This window comes from Danio rerio, chromosome 11 (assembly GCF_052040795.2).
Source record: "Danio rerio strain M-AB ecotype USA chromosome 11, GRCz13ab, whole genome shotgun sequence".
NCBI lineage: Eukaryota > Metazoa > Chordata > Actinopteri > Cypriniformes > Danionidae > Danio > Danio rerio.
In genome coordinates this window covers 23,701,999-23,717,550 of record NC_141031.1, presented here as the reverse complement: position 1 = coordinate 23,717,550, position 15,552 = coordinate 23,701,999, and the positions used below count along the sequence as shown (strand labels likewise).

At 34.4% G+C, this 15,552-nt stretch overlaps 1 long non-coding RNA gene across 1 annotated transcript in view; it reads right to left on the bottom strand.

Moving 5' to 3' along the window:
* LOC147841777 (uncharacterized) overlaps positions 1–15,552 on the bottom strand; it is a 384,887-nt gene that overhangs the window by 41,983 nt on the left and 327,352 nt on the right. The window lies entirely within an intron of this gene.

Genomic DNA, 15,552 nt, shown 5'->3' with positions numbered 1-15,552 from the left:
AACTATTCTGTGCTTCTGAATGGCTTTATTTAAAGGTCTGTCATGTTATGTCATGTTAAGGTGCAAACAGCCCAATTGCTTATCTCGTCATGCAGCGTGTTGCTGTCTAAACTGGCATTGGGTGGGTTAAAGAGACTAAAACAAAGATAGACATTCCAACACGTAATTTTCAAAGCAGAATTTCTGACTTTAGCAGAAAAACTTCAAATATTTTTTTCAGGTAAACAAGAATGTTCACTTAGCATTTTTCTTAAATATCTGCAAACATATTACGTTATTTTTATGCTTTAGAAGAATCAAAAACTTTGACAGCACATTTAGTTCTGGATTGCAAGATGCTGTAAGTGGGTTAATTTTTTACCACTTTGAAAAACCTTTTGTGGAATGTAAAGTTTAGATGGATGTTTCAGTTCTTTGTGGAACCTATGAGAGCTGAAAACTTTGATGTTGTTTTAAGAGGGTTTAGCCAAACGTTTAAATTCTGTCATAAAATTCTCACTCTTTTTCATTCAAAACCCCTAAGACCTTATTATATTTTAGTTCTGAGAGCTCTCTTAACCTAAACCAAAAAATATTGTCAAAACAAGTCATGTGGCTCAATCATTAGAAACTCAAGTACATTTTGTGTGCCAAAAACAGTAAAATTGACGTTGTTTGCCAATGTCTTACACATTAGAATAGGGTTCTCATTTATTAAGGTCAATATGGCGCTTATGTGTTGCGCTGCTGACTCTATTGGACAAATAAAATCATTTTATAGTTTTGTTGTTGTTGTTGGTGGTACACAAAAAGGTTCTTGGAGTTTTGTATGGTTACAGTTGAACCACTGAAGTCACATTGAATGTTTTGAGGACTGTTCCTGTCTATAGCAGATGAGAGAGCTCTCCAATTTAAATTTCTTAATATGTGTTCTGAATATGAATGAAGGTGTTGGGGGACTGAAAGGACATGAGGGCGAGTAATAAAAACATCATTTTCATTTTTGTGTGAACTAACCCTTTTGATGCTGCATTTTAACTTCAGCAGAATGTCTTGTACACATCTAAAGGCATTTAGTTCCTGCATATAACTGGCTGATTAGTTATGTGCTAACACAGATCTGTAATAACACAGATTTTAATGCCTCTGACATTTCAAGGTTTTCCATGACTTTACGATCCATGACTTTATTCTTGTAAACATCTAAAGTGGTTTAAATGATCTTGTACTGGGCAAAAATGTGAGTAGATTTGTGGATAAAGAGAGTGAAATCAATTTAATAAATGGTTCCATTTTCTCTTCAAGTGGCTCTCCAATAAAAGTATGCATTATATTAATGTGCAAGCCTCTGTAAGTGAATGTAGTAAAACAATACTAAGATCTCTAAATAATTCAGACCCTTGGTTATCACAAGTAAATGTCACTCTGCTTTTGAATAGCTGTTAAACTTTTGTGCTGATAATGCACATGCTTTTAGCTCTCTTGTGAAAGATGCAGTTTGTCTGTTTTTGTCATCTTTATGCACCAATGTTTAGAAATTATTCTTATTAATGAGTTTAGAGCATTTTTATTACATGCCTCGAATCATCACATCAAGCCACTTTTGTTCTGTATACATACCTTTATTGTCTAGCTATTCAAACTAAGCTATTAATTTATCCAGAAAAAAGTGGTGCATTTATTCACTTAGAGGAAGCAATAGGGTTAGTTCACTCAAAATGAGAATGTACTCCCTATTTACTCTTCCTCCCGTGGTTGCTTAATTAGTTTCTTTTTCTATTGAATCACAGAAGAAATTGTTTTGATGAATTATCAAACCCTGTAATAGACTTCCAGAGTAGCAACAACAAATATTATGGAAGTCTGGCTACAGATTTCTGACAAAAAAAAAGAAACTCACATATATTTGTGACTAAAAGAAGACAGATTTTCATATGAACTATGCCTGCAAGTTTTTTGAGACTTCTACTAATACAGGCATGCACTAGCATTTTCCATTCTTCACTTAAGGTATAAAAATTGTATTTGAGGTGCATTCTATAGTTCAAGGTGACTTGACTGTTTTGCATCGTGTCCGCTCTCTACAGGAGACATCTGTGCACACTATTTGTGTTGAATTCTAATTGGCCAGGGGGCCCTTGCTAGGGGTTATTCATTTAATCCTATTAGGCAGTGAAATCTACACTGAAACATGAGGCTTGTATTTGCAGCAATATTAGAATGTGATACTTATGCCGATGTCTGAGGCATGGCGGTTTATTTATAACTCTCTCCTCTGGACAACGTGGAGAGGGATTAGTTTTGAGAGAGGTTGCTCTTCATGCAAGAATGATAAGGAAACACCTCAGATGCCCTTTGGTTCAAATACCCCAAGATGGCCATTGTGTATGCATGAGAAGACGCTGTGGTATAGCGCCCATCCCACTGTGTCTGAAGGATGGACAGCATGCCAAGAATGGTTAAATGTAGCTGGGGTAAAAAGCTTTAAAAATGCATTAAAAAGCTAAATATGTTCCATTAAATAACAGTGAATTTGTAGAATACTTAGAATTTAAAATTTGTAGAATACTCAGAATTTAAAATTTGTAGAATAGTAAATAAGAGTTTTTGAACTATACTGTAGTAAAGAAATAGAAATAATCTGTTGTGGAAATTATTTAGTTGAAATAACTATACAACTATAGAACAACTACAGTAGAACTAATTACATTATAGTGTACTATGTGTTCTACAACTGTGTATATTATACTACAATACAGCACATTTTACTGTAGTGAAACTAAAGCATGCTACAGTCTTGTATTTTTTACTGTGATCTATCCTGCGTATTAAGCAATGTGTACACATTTAGACTCTCATAGGCGCATAACTAACATGCTCTGCTCTGGATTTTAGACCAGCTTTTAGATGGACAATGGCGCAGTATGTTTTAGTACCTCAAAATAGCAACGCGCCAACAATGCATCTTAACCAACCTCCTTTCTAGACTGGCACACCCATAAGTCCACAAAGTGGCCTAATGGATTTGCTATTTGAACAGCATAGGGTGGGGCAGCACGTTGGCGCAGTGAGTAGCAAAACTGCCTCACAGCAAAAAGGTCGCTGGTTCAAGCCCAGCTGGGTCAATCAACATTTCTGTGTGGAGTTTGCATGTTCCTCCCGTGTTTGCATGGGTTTCCGCCGTGTGCTTCAGTTTCCCCCAAAGACATGCGCTATAGGTGAATTGAAAGCTTAATTGGCCATAGTGTATGTGAATGTGTGCAAGAGTGTGTGGGTGTTTATAATGTTGTGTTGTGGCTGGAAGGTCATCCGCTGTGTAAAAGATGTGCTGGATAATTTGGCAGTTCATTCCTCTGTGGCGACCACAGTTTATTAAAGGGACTAAGCTGAAAGAAAATGAATTAATGAATGATCAACGTCTGGCAAAAATGAAAATCAGGGTTGCGCTAATCTGAAATTAGCAACAAATCGCACCAAACACGTCTTGTGCCTTATTGCACAGGTGTAAGATATGGCCCTAAGTGTGTGTATGTGTGTGGACGCACTCACTTACTTACAGACTGACTCACAAGATGAGACAATATCTTATTTTTCCATTGTTTGATGGATGTGCATGACTGTTATACACTCACATCTCTTGGAGCACTGCATTTTTTTTTCTGTATTTAGGCTTGTAGACATGGTCATAGATACTGATTCATTCAAAATCCCTGTAGATGGGCTGTTTCTAAAATACTAAGACCAGTCAATCTGGTAGCAACAACCATGCGACATTCAAGGTCATTTAAAGAATTTGTTCATCCAATAATACAAATGATGTTATTTCAATCCCCTTAGACCTTTGATTGTCTTTGGAACACAAATTAAGATATTTTAAATGTAATTAGAGAGCTCCCTCATCCTTCATACACGGCAAAGGTCACAGGACATTCAAAGTCCGGAAAATGAAACAAAATTCAGAATAGCAGCTATCCAAAACTACATTTCAAAAAGGTTGTGTGTATGTGTATAATACATTCATAATGCAAGACATGATTAGTACAATAGTTAAGAACAATTTAGCATTGCTTAAGACTTTGTGCTGTTTTCAATATCCTCCTTATTTCTTCAAATTCTCATATATATACCTAATAAAGTGGCCGATGTTTGTGTGACTGACTCCAGAGTTGATCATATGGAGAGAGCTGTATATTTTATCTAGGGCAGTAGGCAGTGTTGGTGCAGGCTGGAGTGTCAAGTGTTGAAACGTGACTGAGATCAAGACAGGTCAGGGATTAGCGAGCCACTGGACTTAAACTGACCCAGTCAATGTAAGGAAATAAATAAGGGATTTGGTGAGAGTGCTCGAAGCATGAGGCACTGGAGAAGAATAGGGAAGAGGAAAACCTCAGTTTGGATGTGGTACTTCTATAGACTTTGAGTGGGTTGAAACTGGCAAAAAGCAAATACTTTTATCTTAACTGAAGTTGCGAACATTGTCCACAAGCATTATCGGGGTGACTTGTGTTTCAGGAGTAATCTTGCGCACAAGTGACTCTTGTAATCTAAATGAAGGATCAGAAGGTTTAGTCGGATTTGGCGTCTGTGCCCATGAAGCACAGGCATGAACCGATAGATCTGTAAGATGAAGCAAGGGGCTCACATTTCCTTACTGCTGCTGGCCAGAACTGATCAGAGATCAGCTGGTGTATAGAAATAGAGAGTCGACAGCAGGTGTGTGGATCTGTTGTACGTCAGCGTGTGCCTCATAGATTGGATGGTCTGCCAACAGGTCAAAAAAACAAAAATGTCACCTTCCTCAAATGCTACTAAACAACAACACTGGAATGTTATTTAATTAGATCTATATATTTTTCTTATTCTTTTATTGCCTTATTGTTTTTCTATTGTTTTATTGTCTTATTTGCTCTGCCAACTAAAATAGTTTCAAACAAAACCACTGTAACACTAAGTAACAGGTATTTGGTTTCCAGTAGGGTTCGGCCGATAAACAATATTATATGGAATTCCATTAAAATTTATATCAAATGCAATGATAAGCTCTGGACTTTTTTTTTTTTTTTTTTTTTAACCATATATTGATCTGAGAGTCAATCACACAGCAGAAATGTGCAACAGTGGAAATCTAAAAGTGTGTTGATATTAGAGATATAATAAATACTATGTTTATGTAATAAATATTATGTTATGCCACTTAATAGACCCTCTAATGTTTGTGGCTACGGTCATTGTTGGGATACTCTTTTAAATGTGGCAGCATTAACAACTTTTATTGAAATATATATCGTTATCGTTCAATATGAAGAATAATTAATGAAATCATTATCTAATTTCCAGCATTGTCTGATTTAATGATCTTTTCTTTTTATTGATACTTTTAAATAATTGGATTATGTGCCCTTAAGCTCTTCTCTGACTGCTTTACATAAAAAATCAATAGTAGTTTAAACTGTCTGGTTTGCTGGTCAGCCTGATCTCAATTATTTTACTTTTGTCAGTTTAGTGCTTAATTAGTAAGAGTTACAAAAATGTACAAATTTTAGAAGGCGTGGCACCCAACCTCACCCCTAAACCCAACCATCATTGGGAGATAAGAAAATCGTACTAAATTGTACGAATGAGATTTCATATTAATTAGCCAATAAATAAAAAAGTTGACAACAAAACAAAAAAGGTTAATGAGCTACCAGAACTATTTTGTTCTTTTACAGATCTGTGTCAGTGTATATATATATATATATATATATATATATATATATATATATATATATATATATATATATATATATATATATATTTTTTTTTTTTTAATACAAGCTATTATTTTAAACTGCAAAAATGTCAATAAAAGTCCCATTGTTAAACTGTAGGCTTAAAATTTTATCAGCAATTAGGATTGACAGATGATTCAACGACTCATGTTAAGAATAGTGTCATTCATTCATTCATTTTCTTGTCGCTTAGTCCCTTTATTAATCCGGGGTCGCCACAGCGGAATGAACTGCAAATATCCAGCAAGTTTTTACTCAGCAGATGCCCTTCCAGCCGCAACCCATCTGTGGGAAACATCCACACACACATTCACACACACGCATACACTACGGACAATCCAATTCACCTGTACCGCAGCACCCGGAGGAAATCCACGCGAACGCAGGGAGAACATGCAAACTCCACACAGAAACGCCAACTGAGCCTAGGCTCAGCAACTAAGCAACCCAGAGACCTTCTTGCTGTGAGGCGATAGCACTACCTACTGCGCCACTGCTTCGCCAAGAATAGTGTTAAAAATGTAACTTTTTATCTGGTATTTGTTGAATTAACAAAAAAAGAGTGAATTTTTCAATTACTTTATCTCGAAGACAACCTTTTGTTACAAACTAATGACATAACCACTATTAAATAATTAAATAAATAAATTGGATTTAATTAAATGTATTTAAAGTTAATTCTGTGATAGCACTGCATAAAACATTTCTTATAATTTCCTTTGGTCTAACTTTAATTTCTGTAGATCTACTTAGAAACCAAATGCGTCATGAACAGCACACAAATGAAAAAATCTGTCAAAATCTTGGATAGGGCAAGCACGGTGGTGCAGTGGGTAGCACAATCGTCTCACAGCAAGAAGGTCGCTGGTTCCAGCCCCAGCTTGGTCAGTGTGTGGAGTTTGCATGTTCTTTCCCCCGGGCGCTCCGGTTTCCCCCACAGTCCAAAGACATGCGGTGCAGGTGAATTGAATAAACTAAATTGGCCGTAGTGTATGTGAGTGTGTGCAAGAGTGTGTGGGTGTTTCCCAGTGTTGGGTAGGGCTTGAAGGGCATCCACTGCGTAAAACATATGCTGAATAAGTTGGCGGTTCATTCTGCTGTGGCGACCTCGGATTAATAAAGGGACTAAGCCGAAAAGAAAATGATTGAATGAATGAATGAAAATCTCGGAACTTCAATATATAGTTCATTGATGATTGTTCTTTGCACGGATAAAATAACAGGTTTAATTCTGTTCACTATTCTGTTCACCTATAGTCTTTGCCAACCTGGCCGGCTCCCATCTAGAGTAGTGGGTTACTGGGTCTGGAACTACAGAGATGCAGACTTGCCTGAAAGTTTATCTGCGGCCCATTTGGAAAAACAATCCCAAATCAGTTGTACAGGACAACTGGAGCATCTTAGCCTTGTCATCACTTTGCTCCAGTGACTGAGAAGTGAAGTGTAAAGTGGGCCAGTGGGACCTGGCACCCAGAAGTAGGCTAACAAATTTCCGCCATCAGGCCCTTTGTTGTTTATGGAATTGGCACAAGGGGGAGATGACAGGCATTCACACGTGACTCAAACGCGCAAGTTTGGAGAGCGTCCACACGGACACTATGGTGCCCTACTAACCTATCAGGTCTTTTTGGCGTTTCATGTGAACCGTTCATTGTACACCAACAAAACCAACGTGGGACGATTTCAAAAACTCAAGCACAAAGGAACTGATTGTTTAGCTTTCAGTTCAGACTACAGAATATACAGTTCATTGTGTAGCAGACAAGTGGGTTGGAGAATGGTTGAATGGATGAAATTAAATTGAATTTGTGTGCTGAAGAAGTTTTCTATCTCACAGTGATCATTGTTATGAACTGCAACATAAACTGTACCTCAAACTGAGAATTGATATGCATATCCCACAACTTTATTTCTTGCTATTGCAATGTTATATTCCATAGTTTAGCCTTATTAATATAATGTGTCTCATGCTTTTTTATAGTAAATAATTTTAGGACATTAATAAATAAAGTTTTAGGACATTAAGTGATAATAATATTATTCTGTAACACTACGTTTTTCCATGTCAAGACTCTAAAGTTGTTGTTTTTTCAGTTTATGCGTAATGACTTGACAATAATTCCTTACTAAATACAACTAAATAATTTAAGCTCTTTGTTAAGATAAAACTAGATTAAAGACACATCTCTTTGCATTATCATACACATAAAACACAAATACTTTTGATATCCAAATTCTATTAAGGATTGTTAGTCTGGATTATTTAGGGCAACCGGGAACTCTTCCCAAAAAAACATTATAATTTAAACAACATCTGCTCGTATGTTAGTCTGCTTTTAATCATTCCTGAGGTTTCCATAAATTTGGACCAGGCCGAATCCTGAACAGCTGCTGTGATGGTCATGGAGGAGTGGAAAGCATGAGACTGATTCCTGTAAGACTCCGGTGACAGACGAGTCTTCGCATTGATCATGAAGAGTCAGCCTGTACACCAGCTGGTGACCTCTGCCACCTACAGCTTCTCCTCAATGGACGTTCAGCGTTCTCTAGCCTCCGGTGCCTAGACTCCAGCTCTGCACAAAAAGTTTGGCCTGGCTTGCATGTTTTGGGAATTGTGTAGCTGCGCATCGATGGATTTGTTCTTTAGTGTTTGGACTTTCAGCAGTGTAAATTAATCCACACTGAACTGAACTAAACAGAACTTCAACTTTGAAAACTGAACTGACACAGTTTCAATTTACTACAATCTTCAATGTTAAACTGCTTTGACACAGTCTACATTGTAAAAGCGCTGTAGAAATAAAGATGAATTGAAAAATGTAAAAGAATTTATTTTTGAGGTCCAAAAAATTAGTAGTGACTATTCGATATACCTCTGAATGCCTACAGCATTCCTAAGCTCAACAGTAAAATGTGTAATTGGTTATAAGGCTCAATATAACAACAGTAAATAAGAAAAAAAAGAGAAAATAATAATAATAACAACAATAAAAAAATAATAATAATAACATTGACAACAACAACAATAACATTAATATTGATAATAATAATAATAATAATAATAACAATGCAAATTTGCATTTTTGTTATTTTTTTATTTCTTTATTTTTGACACTTTTATTTTCAAAGTTGACATCAATCATGACAGCAGTAAAGTTTAGCTTAGATGTTCTGGGGAACTTTTTCACTTGATCTTATATATATTTTGTTAATATTGGTGACGTTTGTTGATTCTACTTTTGACGTTTCCTAAGTTATTATAACTGTACTTTATTAATCAATGGGTCTCAAAAATGGCCCTTTACTTATATTTAAGACAAAAACTGATTTAACTAAATTAAATATTCTATAATTGTATCTAAAATTATTTCAAAGGATTATCTGAAGAAAGTAACTACTGTTCTGTATTAGATTTTTTATGACTTTATTATATTATATATTCATTTTTAATGTGGACATTTATCATGGTGTCCTCTCCTTTGTCATTTCCCCTTTATCTCACACTTTTCAATCATTCTTTGATTTGACCTGAGGCATGACGGAAAGACATGAGCACAAGCTCAACAATGCTTTTATTCTGTCTGTCTTAAGACTATGTGGCTTTCAGCAGAACAGGGGGAATTCCACACACAACCATGTGACCTACCAGAACAGCACCCAGCCATTTTCTAGACCAGCTCCCCTGTTAGTGTGTTTAGTGTATTGTCAAAAAAACATTAAATACAAACCTACAAAATTTCAACAATGTTTTTCCATTTTTTTTGTTTCTGTTGATTTTTCCTCTTAAAATTTGTATTTAATATTTTTCTATAGCAAATACATGTTGGTGTACTCATTTTTTTTATTATTATCGAAAGTTATTTTGCTAGATTAGCTCCAGATTTGGCTGACTAATCTTATGTATACGCACAAACATGATATTGTATAGCTTCCTATTAAAATATGAATTTAAAAGAGAGATTTGTGAGGGGTGTACTTATATATGCTAAGCACTGTATGTGTTTTCAACAGAAAAAAATAAACTAATTAAGATTGTGGTTCCTTTAAATACACTATAAATATACCTAAATAAAAAGATTAATCTATGAAAACAACCTCCCTACCTGATTTTTTCATGAAGTGGTTATTTACATTTTAGTAACAAGTTCTTTGTAGATCATGTACATTTTACATCACTTTTTTAATCAATTTTATTGCTGGTTAATGGTGTAATGTTTTATGACAGTGGTATTTCTAGCATTCCTATGAGTGTATCTAATTAAATGTTTGACCTTAATGTTAATATAGCACTGTCTCATAAGCTACAGCACCTAAATTCCACAGGCTCTGGATAAACTAGAACACGTCGAACTGATTTCTAGACTGACGGAGGGGAAAAGACATGCTAACTGGGCTCCTATAGTATAGCTTGTGTAATCAGATACTACTTTCAAAGGCAATTTCTCATTTCTGTGCACCTAAAATACAGCATGGCGGCTTTATCTGTGTATGCACAAGTCATATTGTGCTTTGTGCCATTAACAGGAGGTGGATGACATATGGTAAACACTGGTTGAATTGGTTGGGTGCAGTGGGTTCACACACACATCTGTCCACCCAACCAAGCCAAGTCTGCTTTCAACAGACTACGTGTGAAATCAAATCCTTCTCTCAATATAACGTTCTCCACTGGGCTTGGTTGTTTTTAGCTTTTGGGAAGCAAGAGCGACTGGAAGCGGGCTGCCATTAATAGACTCCATAGATGTGACTTGGCTCATATGCACTATGCAGACTGCAGAACTCCCTGAACATGTGAAAAGGGCAGACAGGAGAATTATTGCTGTCATTTGTTAGTTAGTAAACGAATAAATAGAATAGTGTAGAGAATTTAATAAGCTCAATGTACAACTAGACATGCTTTTTTGGGGATTTGGGAATGGGAGCAATAGGCTGGTCTGCAAGGGGAAATAATAATATTGAACTTTGAAGCAATTAGTAATGGACACCTGCATAATAAATGGACACAAAATGCATAACATTAGTTGTTCACTATTATTTGACATTGTGTAACTAACAATATGTGGTGTATATACAATAAATAAACAGTGTTTTCATTTGCATTTAACACTATAAAAACAACAACAACCACAGACAGACAGACAGACAGACAGACAGACAGACAAATAAGAAATTAGATAAAATATAAATATTATTGTTGGATTTATTGTTTGTAAATCTTACACAAATATGTTAACACACACACATATGCACACATGCTCACACACATAAATATTTCCACAACCAAATAACTATGTACACTGTAAAAAAATAAACAAATTAATAAATTATATATATATATATATATATATAGTCAAGTCAAGACAACATGATTTTATGTAACTTAAACTTAACTTAATATGTTATATGTATGACATATGAAATATGTTTTTAGTTATTCAAAGTTTAAGGTAATATTTTTAGTCAGTTTGACTGATTTAAGTTGAAATGACTAGAAAACTTCACTTGATTCAACAAAAAAATGTAAGGCAGGAAGATTTTTTGTAGTGTATGTCATATACAGTACAAAGTACAATAAAAGAAAGCATTAAAATAGAATGTTTCCAACGGGTTGAACCAATTATCACACAGATATTTTGTATATTATGTCCATCTACCCTGACCCCCATCCCCAAACACAACTTTCATTTAAACATACGGAATTTCCAAACACTTAATTCTGTATTATTTAAAAGCTGTTTTTATCTATGAGGAAACAATAAATAAATAAATAAATAAATAAATAAATAAATAAATAAATAAATAAATAAATAAATAAATAAAAATGATGTCACAGTTTAACACTATTGCATTTACCCACACAACACAGATGCACACAAACACATGTACAGACACCACAGGCAGACAGACACACACAGCTGCAATTAAGTTTGAACCATAATAAAAGGGACAGGTCGCTCAAAAAATAAAGATTCTGTCATTATTTACTCACCCTTCACTTTAATTGTGTTTCTTCATAATATATAACAGGGGTGCCCAAATTTTTCCTATAAAGGGCCAAAAACCAATCTTTTTTGAGGGCTGTGGGCTGAATATACAGCAAACCGTAATGCAATAGATTTTCCAAGGGGAATTTGCTAATTTATTCAATAATATTTAAAAAAAATGTTGCTTTAAATCCGATTAACTTACCCAGAATATTTTTTTTACATTTTATAATGAGGTCAGATGACAGTATTTAAATGTTAAAAGTCTGATTCATTTTACAACATTTAATTTAACCCATTTTCATTTTTAACATTTCATAATGAACTTATTACTGTAGAAGCATAAACAAATCCCATTTATAACACAATGAAGTTCATTGCTGAATACACTACTTAAGCTGCGTCTGCCTTCACCTTGATTTACTTGCAGATGACTTGTGCACTCTTCTGTCTGTCAAGTGATAGTATTTACATTTTTAAAAAGTCTGATTCATTAATAACATTTAATTATAATAATTAAATTTCTTTTTTTTGTATCTCATCAATAAAACAAAGAAACAAAAGGTTATGTTAAATTCAGAATGAAGGTCATTGTCCAAGGCATTCGCCCCAATCACATCCTCATCATTCTCCGTATCTTTTTTTAAAAAAAATGGGATAGTGGGCCAAATCAAAGGTCGGGCCAACTTCGGCCGCAGGCCCTACATTTGACATCTCTAATATAACACAAAGGAAGATCATTTGAACAAAGCTGGAAACCTGTAACCATCGAGTATTTGTAAATTCTACTTTGGAAATCATTGGTTACAGGTTTCCAGCTTTCATCAAAATATCGGTAACACTTTACAATAAGGTTCATTAGTTAATGCATTTACTAACATGAACTAATCATGAACAACACTTGTACAGCATTTATTAATCATAATTGAACATTTACTAAGGCATTATTAACATCCAAACTCATGCTTCTTAACATTAGTTAATGCACCGTGAGTTAACATGAACTCAAAATGAACAACTGTATTTTCATTAACTAACGTTAACTAACATGAACAAATACTGCAGTAAATGTATTGTTCAATGTTTGTTCATGTTAGTAAATGCATTAAGTAACATTAACTAATGAACCTTATTATAAAATGACCAAAATATCCTATTTAGTGTTTAATAAAAGAATGAAACTCATAAAGTGTTATAACCACTTGAGGAGAGTAAACAACTAGTAAATTATCACTTTTTTTGGTGAACTATTCTTTTAAGTCGGGTGGTTTTTCTGTCTGTCCGTCCATTCCTGGAAAGGCTGTAGCTCTGCTCAGTGTTGTGCTCTTTTAAGGTCACCGCCCATATCAGAAAACGGGCCTGCACGTGTGAAATATTGCTGACATGCTGATAACAGCCACAGGGCCCCTTAAAGTGTTAAGGCGTGAGTATGTGAAGATGAAGCTGTATTTTCAGTGAAGCTTGATTAAATATTTGCCATCATAACACCCATCTCCACCCAGTGCTTTACAATGTGTCTGCTTTGCTAATCACCAGTAAATTCCTTGTGGACTATTTTTATACCAGCTAATCTATTCCTCACTGTTTGACTTTTGATCCTTTGCAATTAAGACAAATGCTTATTCACACTTTAACAACAGACTAGTTTGTCTTATAAAAAAGCACCACATCATCATTTTATTAAAACAAAAATGATGGCAATTGTGGATTATTTATATGTCTTACTTTATTAATCAAATTTCATGTACTGTATTTGTACTTATTCCTTGTTTATTCCTTGTTTGTGAAAGAGCTCATGCACAACATAGTGCCAGAAATGGCATAAGGAGGATTTTCAGTCATTTCTCAACAACAACCACCTGACTATTAAAGCTATTTGTTAACGATTCAGGTCCTTTGGCAAAATACAATATATAAATCTGTTCTGTGCTTTTGGCTATTTCATAATACAAAAACAAGGGTGTTGAAATATCTTAATATCTGTTGTATTCAAAGGGTGAATTTATCTAAAGCGCCATCTTGCGTCTTTCTGGATCACGACTGAATTCACTGACCTGTATATTTATTTAAAAAATGTAGCCTATTATCATGATTAATAGTAATATTATTGTAGTATTATCCGAAATTTTAGTTATGTTTTAAATTAAATATTTAAAGCTGATATCTATTTTGCTGTTTCATAAAAGACTTTTAATGTGGACTTTTAATGTGTACGTCTTTTGATACGCTTGCAGACTGCGCCCTCTTTCGGCTAGATGTATTTCTCCCACTAAAATGGTTTTCACACAACAGCGACACCTGTTGATATTGCCTGTTGCCAACATAAAAAATAAAAATCCACCAAACAATAATAGAAACTCGCAAAGCCTGCAAGTCCAGAAAGCGACGGAAATGTTGAAGGAATTTGAATGTAGAAAACATGCCACCTTTTATATTTTGTGCAAAAAAAAAAAGGCTAAATGAAAACAACAAAACTTAAAATGACTAAAGCCTACTTACACGTTTGAGTAAAATGTATATGTATTTTGAAAAATACATATGACATTTGTCCAAAATCTCAAACAATTATATTTTTATTTAGAGCCTTTCTTAAATAAAAACAAACCTTTCATTTTTAGACATGTTTATATTATTTTAGTCAACACAATGCCTAACTTCAGAAGTTTAGAAATCCATGTTTTGGATTTCTCAGATTTTTTTATGGAATATCCCTGAATTTTTAAACACAACAAATGAAAAATTCTGACACATTCTCATTTTTGAAAATAAATAAATATGGTAATACATAAAATGGTTTTACACATCTGTACATGATAAAATAAATATCAGCCCTTAGTTAAACCTATACCTCACAAATCAGGTAAATCCAAAGAAACTGCAGATTTTCAAATGCCCTTATTTATTTATTTACGATAGCTGTGTATATATCTACAATGGGGTATATGCACACAGACTTTTAATTTTTAGCCAGCCAGCCCGACAGCTTCTAGTGACAAAGTTGCCACGTTTAAGGTCTGATTTCTTTAAAAAAAATAAGTGATCACTGCCTGATAGATATGCAATATAAAGTGGGCCTCAGACCAGGCAAGAAGAACTGCATTAAATTACATTTAGTGTAGAATTAGCATAAAAGGAGGGGACGGGTTCCCACCAGTATCCAAAGATTATTAAAATGTCCCCACCAATAATTTATCCAAAATAAAATTGCTCTGTCGAAATTTTCGAGTTAGGCATATTGTGCAAAACTCAGGTGAAACATGAACAGAAGCAGCTACATTTCAAAGAAAAGTGTCAGTCACTTGAAGTCAAGTTTGCTACAAGTCCACCATAATAGTAACCATGGATGTGCAATTAATAAAAAAATAAATAAATGTTTCGACTTTGGCCTCCACGACGATTATAAAAAACAACAGTTGAACTAAAATAATTTTTGTGTCATATGTCTCCCCCTTTCCTGAAGTCTGCATTCATTCCTTGTCAAAGTAAAATCATGTAAATTTACTTTTTGCACTATTAGACATGCTTGATTAAATGTTGTTTTTATTACTAATTGTTTTTTATTTATTTATTTTTTTAAAGTGTGAAACAGAACATCTGCTGTTCTGTTTGCCTGCTCAGAGAAGGAAAAGAACAAGGACATGTAAAGTCATCTTTTAGCTTAAAGTGCATAATCAGCAATATTATACATGCGAAATTATGGTCAGATGCGGTGATAAGTGGTAATGCACAAATTAGCCCACAGTAAACGAAACTCTTTATTAAACTACCCTTTTGTCAGACATTCCTTTAACTTTACATTTTACATTTAAACTTTACAC